We start from the raw sequence: 11,082 nt of genomic DNA, 5'->3' as shown, positions 1-11,082 counted from the left end.
CTACAAAAAAAAGCAACTTCGATTTCGCTTCTTGTATCTCAGTCAAAAATATGCCTGTCCACAGTACACGTGCCGCAATTAGAATGTTGCTTAGGCCAAATCCGATTAACTAATCTCTGTGCCCCTGCCTTAGCCACCTTCACAGCACAGTTAAGAGTATATACTGCATACATGTCTCTAAGCATGTTGTGTAGGAGTGTCAAAGAAAATATATGAGAAAATCTACTGAACTAATTCTCTTTTAGGGACTTTCTTCTTGTGAGGTTATATACTCTCTAAGTAGCACTGAAAAATTATTTTGGCTACTTTCTGGATGATAGCTTTGAGTATTAGAAAAGGACACTGAGGCAGTGTGGCAACCAAACCTAAACTATCCTAGTTATTACCAGGGATCCTGGTTTTTATCTCTAAAAATCACAAATTCTCTGATTTTAAAAAACCCAAATCCATGTTTTTTCACAATTAAAATGAAACATATATATAGGTATCAGTTGAACACAATGTTTTATTGATATATTTACAATTTTAAAGCTATTTGGAAGCCTACCAGTGTGTCAACTATTATAAAAAAATACAGTCTAAATACCTATAAATTTTGGCTTTTGATTTTTGGATTTTTTATCATGGAAAATCAGAGTTCCCCTGCCCCCTTTGCTCACCAGGATGAGGGTCCAGCTGCAGCTGTCCCTCCTGCCCCACCCACAACTACTTTGTGGCACTGAGCATCCCTGATATGCCAGTGTCCTGCCCATGCCATTGCCCCTCACTCCCAAACCACAGCCCCTCAGGCAGGTTGGTGACCCTCACACCTGATCCACAGCTCCCCAGCCCTACTGGTGCCCCTCACTCCCCACCCACAGCCCCGAGCTCTGCTGTTGCCCCTCACTCCTCACTAACAGCCCCCCAGCCCTGCCAGAGGGGGTCCCCAGCTGCCAGGACTATGGGGCCAGGGATCTGGGTCCACAGCTCCCTAACCCCCACCCCTAGCAGTGCCCGAGCCCTGGTTACTACCTGTGGGAAGCAGTGGTTGCTGCAGCAGAGTGGAGCTCAGAACCCAGCTCCCTCTCCTCCATGGACAGCACAGCCAGAGCGGAGCCCATGGGGGCACCACTCAGCCCTGCCCAGCTCCCTCCTTCACTATGGGGATTTCGATGCCCTACTCGACTTACCTGTGGGGAGCTGTGGAAACTGCTGTCATGCTGCCTGGCTGCCACATGCATGTGTACCACACACATGCACATGTCACCTCTTGCCTGATCTCCCTCCTCCCACTCCCCCCAGTCCCTTGCGGCCTGGAACTCTGCCAGCCTGCTAGGGGAAACCTGCTATTTTCCATGTTTTTCTCCTTAACAAGAGAAAAACTTGGTTTCTCTTCTTAAACTGAGAAAAATCTATGTTTTACTGTGCTTTTCCATGGCAAATGGAAAACCCGGATTCCTGGTTATTACACATCCACTGATATGTAGTAGAACACTTCTTTAAAGAAGTAAGAACTTGAAAGGTATAAGAAACTAATGTGGACATCCTGTATGCATTAAATCTGTAGGATTTAGCTAATTAGCTAAAACTAGCGTGGGTCTGAAGATAAGACTATACCAGGAGGAGAGGTGTGGGAAACAAGACTTCAAATAATGCCACTAATATTGTTCAAATTGGCTACATATGCTACATTAAGTCATTTATAGAGTAATAATATATCATGTTCTGAAAAAAAAACTTATGCTAAATACTGGTATTAGAATGAATAAACTGTACCTCATCTTTGGCACAGTTTAATAATGCAACTGTAGGAATAAAGTCATGATCTTACAAAGCAAAGTTAAAAGAAAAAGTTGCAAGCCTATACTGCAGGTTTTCTGGTTAAACTTGCTAGCTAAAAACAGATGTCACCTTTGTGCCACCATAAAAAATATTATGGCAGCACAAAGACCAAGCAAATAGATGTCAGTAACTCTTGTCATACCACAAATGCCCAAAATTTGTGGGTATGATGAAGACAGTGACATTTCTGAGACTTTATTATAGCTGACATCTGCTTGCTTTATGGTGCCATATGCTGGCAACCTAGAGCTGTCCATGCTCTCCAGTCTTCCCACGCAGGCACTTCTGGTGCTTGAGGGGCCAGTCCTGTGTTCCTTGAGAATTCCCATACAGGATCAAGCCCCTCAAGTGCCTTCCTGCTCAGCTTCCGTGCCCCGCCCCACCCCCGCCCAAGCAATCTCCTGGGCATGTCTTTAAGTGAGGAACTCTCACTTTCCTTACTTATAGAGATGAACTTTGGAGATTCCTTGGGGCATGTCATTATAAAAAGAGAAAAATAAGTGTTCCTGCTTGCAAAGAGGCAATCTCTGGGGCACATCTCTAAGAAGGGAATTCCAGCTTTCCCCTCTTACAGAGACATGCCTCTGAGATTGCCCAGGATGAGTCTCTGCAAATAGGAAATCCTGTCTTTCTCCTCTTACAGTGATGTGCCTTAGGGAATCTCTGAGGTATGTCTCTGTAAGCAGGGAACATGTCACCTGTTGTCCTGCATGATTGGTCCCGTGCCTAGTGTGGGACAATGGGTGACATACATTTCACCCAATGAAGCAGTTCAGGACATCTTTTTCATTTCATAGACATTAGGGCTGAAAGGGACCTCCGAAGATCTTCGAGTCCAGCCCCCCACCCCAGCAGGGGTCATAGGATCCCAGCAAGAAAAACATCCAAATGTCTTTTGAAGGTGTTCAAAGTAGGTGCTTGAACCACCTCTGGTGACAGTCTGTTCCAGCCAGACCGTGGGGGCTCAGACAGTAAAGAAGTTCTTCCTTATGTCCAGCCTGAAACAGTCATGGAGGAGTTTGTGACCATTCAATCTTGTCATCCTTTGGGGCGCTCTGGTGAACAGATGCCCCATATCCTGGTCAGCACACCTTATAAACTTATAGGTGGCCACCAGATCTCCCCTGAGCCTGCGCTTTTCCAGGCTGAAGAGTCCCATAGCCCTCAGCCTCTCATCATAAGGTCTGTTTTCCTGACCTCTGATCATGCACGTGGCTCTCCTCTGCAGTCTCTCAAGCTTCTCCACATCCTTTTTGAATTCTGGAGCCCAAAACTGGATGCAGTACTCCAGCTGCGGCCTCACCAAGGCTGAGTACAACAGGAGAATGACATCATGGGATTTGCTTAAGAAGCATCTATGGATGCAAGCCAGCATTTTGCTCTCTTTACTAGCTGCAGCATCACATTGATGGCTCATGTTCATCTTGTGGTCAATCATGACCCCCAAGTTCCTTTCATCCATAGTGCTAGCCAGCGTAGCACTGCCGAGCCTATAAGCATGTTGCGGGTTTTTCTTCCCAAGGTGGAGTACCTTGCATTTTTTTGGTGTTAAATACCATCAGGTTCTCATCCACCCATTTCCTGAGCCTGTCAAGATCAGCCTGGATCGCCCTTCTGTCCTTGGGTGTGGATGCTTTACCCCAAAGTTTGGTGTCGTTGGCGAACTTGGACAGTCTGCTTCTGATACCAATGTCCACATCATTAATGAAGATGTTGAATAGTGTTGGCCCAAGGACAGAGCCTTGAGGGACCCCACTGGTCACAGCACACCACAACGATTGACTTCCGTCAACCACCACCCTCTAGGTCCAACCACAGAGCCAATTCCCCAGCCAGCGGGTCATGGTGAAGCCGAGGTTGCAGTTAGCCAGTTTTGCTAAGAGGTGATCATGGGATACCAGATTGAAGGCTTTTTTTAAAGTCAAGATATATGACATCAATCTGTTCTCCCTTGTCCAGGTAATAGGTCATTTGGTCATAAAAGGAAATAAAATTGGTCAAGCAAGACCTACCCACAACAAACCTGTGCTAGCTATCTCTCAGGATGTTGCCATCAGCCAGTCAGTTAAGAATGATCTCTTTGATAATCTTTTGTAAGATCCTCTCTGGGATAGAGGTCAGGCTGATGGGCCTGTAGTTTGCCAGATCCCCTTTCCCCCCTTTTTTGAAGATAGGCACCACAGTGGCCTTCTTCCAGTCTTCGGGCACTTCACCAGAATGCCAGGAGTTCTCGAAGATCTATACCAGGGACTGAGCTATCATGCTTGCCAGCTCCTTGAGTACCCTGGGGTGTAAACTGTCAGGACCAGCTGAGTTGAAGGTATCCAGACTCTCAAGGTGTTCCTTCGAGAGGTCAGCATTGGTGGAGGGTAAGGAATCTCCCTCACCTGGGCCTTCCCATCCCATAAAGGGCAGGGGCGTCCCTTGGGACTGGTGAAAAACCGATGCAAAGTATCCTGTTAGCAACATCTGTTTAAATCCTTTGACATAACTTGGCAAAACTACAGTTGGCAAGAGGGTTTTCAAACATATGAAGAAATGTACTTTGTTACACACGCAGCAATGCATGAAACAATGTCTCTTTGGGTTGGGACTGGCTGAAATTCTTCCATCCTTTATGTCCAACTCTACCCGAACTACGTAAGGGTAGAGTTGGTCCAATAAAAGATATAATCCCAAAAAACCCTTGCCCCTCACATAATTTCTGGATTGTCATGGCTACAACATCACTCTCACACTAGTTTAATATTAAGTCTCATGCTTGTCTGTCGCTATAAAAGCTGGAATAATTTTAGCCAATCCTAGAAACAAAGAGAAAATTTTCACTTCTCAGAATGTAAGTCCCTATGGACCTAGTCTGTGATAAATTTAAATTTCCACTTGTAAGAATGAATAATTTCTCAATATGTTCTGCGAGGGGTGGGGGGGTTTTCACCTCCAAGGGGGTCTGAGAGCTGCTCTAATGAAAGTGCCCATAGTGTCACGTGAATTCAGTGTCCCACACTGCAAAAAGTTGGTGGGGATGCTTTAATTAAAACATTCATGCCATTTTGAAGCATGAGGACGTTGAATTTTGAAGAGTGAGGATACTGAATACCCATGATGCAGAGGCTGCTGGAGCGTGCTAGTTAGCATGCTCCAATAGATTCAATTAATCAATGAATTGAGTCTGCTTAGATATGTGCTAATTAGCACACGTCAGAGCAGATGTCCAGGATGTGTATAGGTGCCCCAAGTGATTTTATGCATCCCATAATGCCCACACAGAATAAAGTTAACATTAAGGTCTTTACTTTTTTTTTTTTTTTTTTTTTTTAAAGTAGGGGGTTGATTGATGTAAATAAGGTATAAAATTGACAGGACAATCTTTATATTCAACAAACATGCTCAGATCTATAGAAAATCAGTTGGTTTTACTTTGAAGTTTGAAATGACAGTGTACTGGACCAGGTCAGTTTTTGGATTTATTTACCAGAAAATATAGGAATAAAGCCAAAAATGTTACTCCTTTTGAAGGGATAGCTTAGAATTATCCAGATGTCCCTCCATACATAGAATAGAATCTTACTTGTACGTAATTTCATTGACATCAGTGAGACTGTTCCTAAGTAATACAGTGAATATGGCAAACTCTAGTCCTTCATTATGCATATTTCATTCAGTCTGTTACTCTAATGCAGGATTACTCTTTAATAAAAACAGTCTATTGATTCCACCCCCCCGCACCTTCCTCCAAGACAAACAAACAGGCTGTGAACTTCCTTCAATATTTTCATATTAGGAATCAATTGATGCTTTGATGGTTACAATTCTTAAACAATTTGCATATTTAGCTTTAAAATAAAGCATGTGCATATGTGTGTGTGTGTATGTATATATGTGTGTGTGTGTATGTATATATGTGTGTGTGTGTATGTATATATGTGTGTGTGTGTATGTATATATGTGTGTGTGTGTATGTATATATGTGTGTGTGTGTATGTATATATGTGTGTGTGTGTATGTATATATGTGTGTGTGTGTATGTATATATGTGTGTGTGTGTATGTATATATGTGTGTGTGTGTATGTATATATGTGTGTGTGTGTATGTATATATGTGTGTGTGTGTATGTATATATGTGTGTGTGTGTATGTATATATGTGTGTGTGTGTATGTATATATGTGTGTGTGTGTATGTATATATGTGTGTGTGTGTATGTATATATGTGTGTGTGTGTATGTATATATGTGTGTGTGTGTATGTATATATGTGTGTGTGTGTATGTATATATGTGTGTGTGTGTATGTATATATGTGTGTGTGTGTATGTATATATGTGTGTGTGTGTATGTATATATGTGTGTGTGTGTATGTATATATGTGTGTGTGTGTATGTATATATGTGTGTGTGTGTATGTATATATGTGTGTGTGTGTATGTATATATGTGTGTGTGTGTATGTATATATGTGTGTGTGTGTATGTATATATGTGTGTGTGTGTATGTATATATGTGTGTGTGTGTATGTATATATGTGTGTGTGTGTATGTATATATGTGTGTGTGTGTATGTATATATGTGTGTGTGTGTATGTATATATGTGTGTGTGTGTATGTATATATGTGTGTGTGTGTATGTATATATGTGTGTGTGTGTATGTATATATGTGTGTGTGTGTATGTATATATGTGTGTGTGTGTATGTATATATGTGTGTGTGTGTATGTATATATGTGTGTGTGTGTATGTATATATGTGTGTGTGTGTATGTATATATGTGTGTGTGTGTATGTATATATGTGTGTGTGTGTATGTATATATGTGTGTGTGTGTATGTATATATGTGTGTGTGTGTATGTATATATGTGTGTGTGTGTATGTATATATGTGTGTGTGTGTATGTATATATGTGTGTGTGTGTATGTATATATGTGTGTGTGTGTATGTATATATGTGTGTGTGTGTATGTATATATGTGTGTGTGTGTATGTATATATGTGTGTGTGTGTATGTATATATGTGTGTGTGTGTATGTATATATGTGTGTGTGTGTATGTATATATGTGTGTGTGTGTATGTATATATGTGTGTGTGTGTATGTATATATGTGTGTGTGTGTATGTATATATGTGTGTGTGTGTATGTATATATGTGTGTGTGTGTATGTATATATGTGTGTGTGTGTATGTATATATGTGTGTGTGTGTATGTATATATGTGTGTGTGTGTATGTATATATGTGTGTGTGTGTATGTATATATGTGTGTGTGTGTATGTATATATGTGTGTGTGTGTATGTATATATGTGTGTGTGTGTATGTATATATGTGTGTGTGTGTATGTATATATGTGTGTGTGTGTATGTATATATGTGTGTGTGTGTATGTATATATGTGTGTGTGTGTATGTATATATGTGTGTGTGTGTATGTATATATGTGTGTGTGTGTATGTATATATGTGTGTGTGTGTATGTATATATGTGTGTGTGTGTATGTATATATGTGTGTGTGTGTATGTATATATGTGTGTGTGTGTATGTATATATGTGTGTGTGTGTATGTATATATGTGTGTGTGTGTATGTATATATGTGTGTGTGTGTATGTATATATGTGTGTGTGTGTATGTATATATGTGTGTGTGTGTATGTATATATGTGTGTGTGTGTATGTATATATGTGTGTGTGTGTATGTATATATGTGTGTGTGTGTATGTATATATGTGTGTGTGTGTATGTATATATGTGTGTGTGTGTATGTATATATGTGTGTGTGTGTATGTATATATGTGTGTGTGTGTATGTATATATGTGTGTGTGTGTATGTATATATGTGTGTGTGTGTATGTATATATGTGTGTGTGTGTATGTATATATGTGTGTGTGTGTATGTATATATGTGTGTGTGTGTATGTATATATGTGTGTGTGTGTATGTATATATGTGTGTGTGTGTATGTATATATGTGTGTGTGTGTATGTATATATGTGTGTGTGTGTATGTATATATGTGTGTGTGTGTATGTATATATGTGTGTGTGTGTATGTATATATGTGTGTGTGTGTATGTATATATGTGTGTGTGTGTATGTATATATGTGTGTGTGTGTATGTATATATGTGTGTGTGTGTATGTATATATGTGTGTGTGTGTATGTATATATGTGTGTGTGTGTATGTATATATGTGTGTGTGTGTATGTATATATGTGTGTGTGTGTATGTATATATGTGTGTGTGTGTATGTATATATGTGTGTGTGTGTATGTATATATGTGTGTGTGTGTATGTATATATGTGTGTGTGTGTATGTATATATGTGTGTGTGTGTATGTATATATGTGTGTGTGTGTATGTATATATGTGTGTGTGTGTATGTATATATGTGTGTGTGTGTATGTATATATGTGTGTGTGTGTATGTATATATGTGTGTGTGTGTATGTATATATGTGTGTGTGTGTATGTATATATGTGTGTGTGTGTATGTATATATGTGTGTGTGTGTATGTATATATGTGTGTGTGTGTATGTATATATGTGTGTGTGTGTATGTATATATGTGTGTGTGTGTATGTATATATGTGTGTGTGTGTATGTATATATGTGTGTGTGTGTATGTATATATGTGTGTGTGTGTATGTATATATGTGTGTGTGTGTATGTATATATGTGTGTGTGTGTATGTATATATGTGTGTGTGTGTATGTATATATGTGTGTGTGTGTATGTATATATGTGTGTGTGTGTATGTATATATGTGTGTGTGTGTATGTATATATGTGTGTGTGTGTATGTATATATGTGTGTGTGTGTATGTATATATGTGTGTGTGTGTATGTATATATGTGTGTGTGTGTATGTATATATGTGTGTGTGTGTATGTATATATGTGTGTGTGTGTATGTATATATGTGTGTGTGTGTATGTATATATGTGTGTGTGTGTATGTATATATGTGTGTGTGTGTGTATCCGTGTGTGTGTGTATACATATATATATATATAATGAGTTTTGGTTACTACCTAAACACAGTCTATCTTGGGAAGATTCAAATAAAAAACCCACTAATTTAGTTATATTATTCCTAACACATTTAAAAAACAATAAAAAGAACTGAAAACATGCACAGATAAAAACAGTATCCTCCAGCCTCAACTCCCTCCTTCATTTGAACAGTTAAGACAATAAGGATAAACGTTTCATACTAAATTTACTAGTTTGTAGGCTAATGCTTTCACTTGAATCAATGTTTTTGAGGGTTGACATTTTAGAGTGTAGGGACTCAATGTCTGATGTACACAAAAAGGTCACAATGATTCTAACATGATTGTACTTTTATCAAGGAAGGATTTTAGTGAACTCAGTTCTTCCTGTCAATGTATATTTTCTGTCTACTCCATGGGGGTGTTTCTGGAATGCTTCCCACTCTTGTCTTCTTAGTTATGTCTCCATGCTGTCAGTAGGAATAGATGCATACTTCATTTGTGTTGTTAAGTCTTCTCAGAGTTGCAGATCATGCTCGGATTATGCCAAATGTCAATTAATGCCTATGAAAACACTTCATGTCTGAAAATATATGAGAAGTGACAAGTGTGGAAGACCATGGTGCACAGCAATGAAAAGGTTTACATAAGCAGCCAGCTGTAGGCTGTACCCTGGAATGTAACAGCAAATTAACAGGTCCTTGTTTTGATGGCTGGAATAGGTATGGGTGGATCCCATATACAATAGGTCTGTGCGAAACGGCTAGTATTTTATTCGGATTCCGATTCAGGCGATTCGAGGAACAGTGATTCAATTCAGTGGTTCAAATCACTGTCCCAAATCAATTTAACCAAATCTAATTTGGAGATTTGGCTGCTGCTGAATCTCTGAATCATGCAGGCCCCATCCCCAGCCTGCTCTCTCAGCCCAGCAATGGCTGCTCCCCAGCTCTGGCCCTTTAAGGAACACCCCCCCAAGGCCCAGGCTCACTGGGTGCTGCCTGGTGAGGGGCAATCCCCACTGCCCCATGCCATGGGGGAGGGGGCGGGCTCTGCCACAAGCCCCCTGAAGCCTGGAGGCCACTGCAGGAGCTGGTGAGTCTCCTGAGTTGTTTTTTTTTTCTTACAGGGCCGAAGCTGGGGTGGGCAGGGCAGCCATGGTGGGATGGGGGGCTTGTAACAGCCCCCCATGCAGCATGGGGCAGTGGGGATCATCCGGCAGCACCCAGTAAGTTGGGCCTTTTTTTTTTTTTAAAGCAGCAGGAGCTGGGGCAGGCAGGGCAGCCATGGGGGGTGGGGGGGCTAGGGAAGTAGACAAGGGGGCTGGGGGAGCAGGCAGGGGATGGTGCCTGGCAGGGGTCCCCCCATGGTCCCCTTTGCCTGCAACCAGTCCCAGCTCCCCTGCCCCCTACTTACCAGCTCCGAGTCTGGCTCCAGCTCCCTGATGCAGTGGGCAGGGAATGCCTGAATTGTTGAAGCTCTCTGAATCTTTTCCAAAGCTTTGGAGAGCTTTGAATTGATTCAGACCTTCTTACTGGTCCCCTGATTCAATTCAGACTTGGAGATTCAGCCACCGAATTGGGCTGAATCTCCTCCGAATTGAATTGGCACCCAAAGCTTCACACAGCCCTAATATACAGCTGTAGCTGAGGTCTGAATTGAATTCTCATTAGTAGCAAGGCTTTGGACTAGGAGTTAAGACAATTCTTTGCCCTATTATCATTGTGACATTCAATTTGTACATTCTTAAAAGACAGTCAAAGATGACTGATCAGTAGTTCCAAGTGCATTGAGAAGTATGATTTGGATGTCCATGTAAATACAAATGCTTTTACTTAGTGCAGCTGTACTTGATGAATCAAAAAGGAGTATTCTCCCTTGCAGCTGATCTAAGCTTGTCACTGACATGAGAGTTGGCAATGGGTCAGTGCTGAGTTCGCACCAGCCATCATTACCTGGTCCACACCAGGGATACTAATGAGCTGCCTAGTGAACTGAATTCGGTGAACTTTCCAAGGAATCCCGGTGTCATTGCCATTGAGCACCCAGTGCCATCAGGGTTTTTTCCTTTTTCTACTTGCGTAATATTAATCATCATTTTTTAATAATCTGTGTTTTGTGTTGCCACAACTTGAAGTTCTGAAGTCACAGAAGGAAAACTGAATTCAAAGAGAGGATCATATGTGCTGTGAAATTAATTGCCCTCTTTTTAAATATCAAGATTGTGGAATAAATATCTGAAGATAGAAATAAGTTCTCCTTTTTATACTGGAATACATGCTTTGTGGACTGGATT

The sequence above is a fragment of the Alligator sinensis genome, unplaced genomic scaffold (assembly GCF_000455745.1).
Source record: "Alligator sinensis unplaced genomic scaffold, ASM45574v1 scaffold606_1, whole genome shotgun sequence".
Taxonomy (NCBI): Eukaryota; Metazoa; Chordata; order Crocodylia; family Alligatoridae; genus Alligator; species Alligator sinensis.
The sequence above is the reverse complement of the archived record's forward strand: the minus strand, read 5'-3'. Positions refer to the sequence as shown.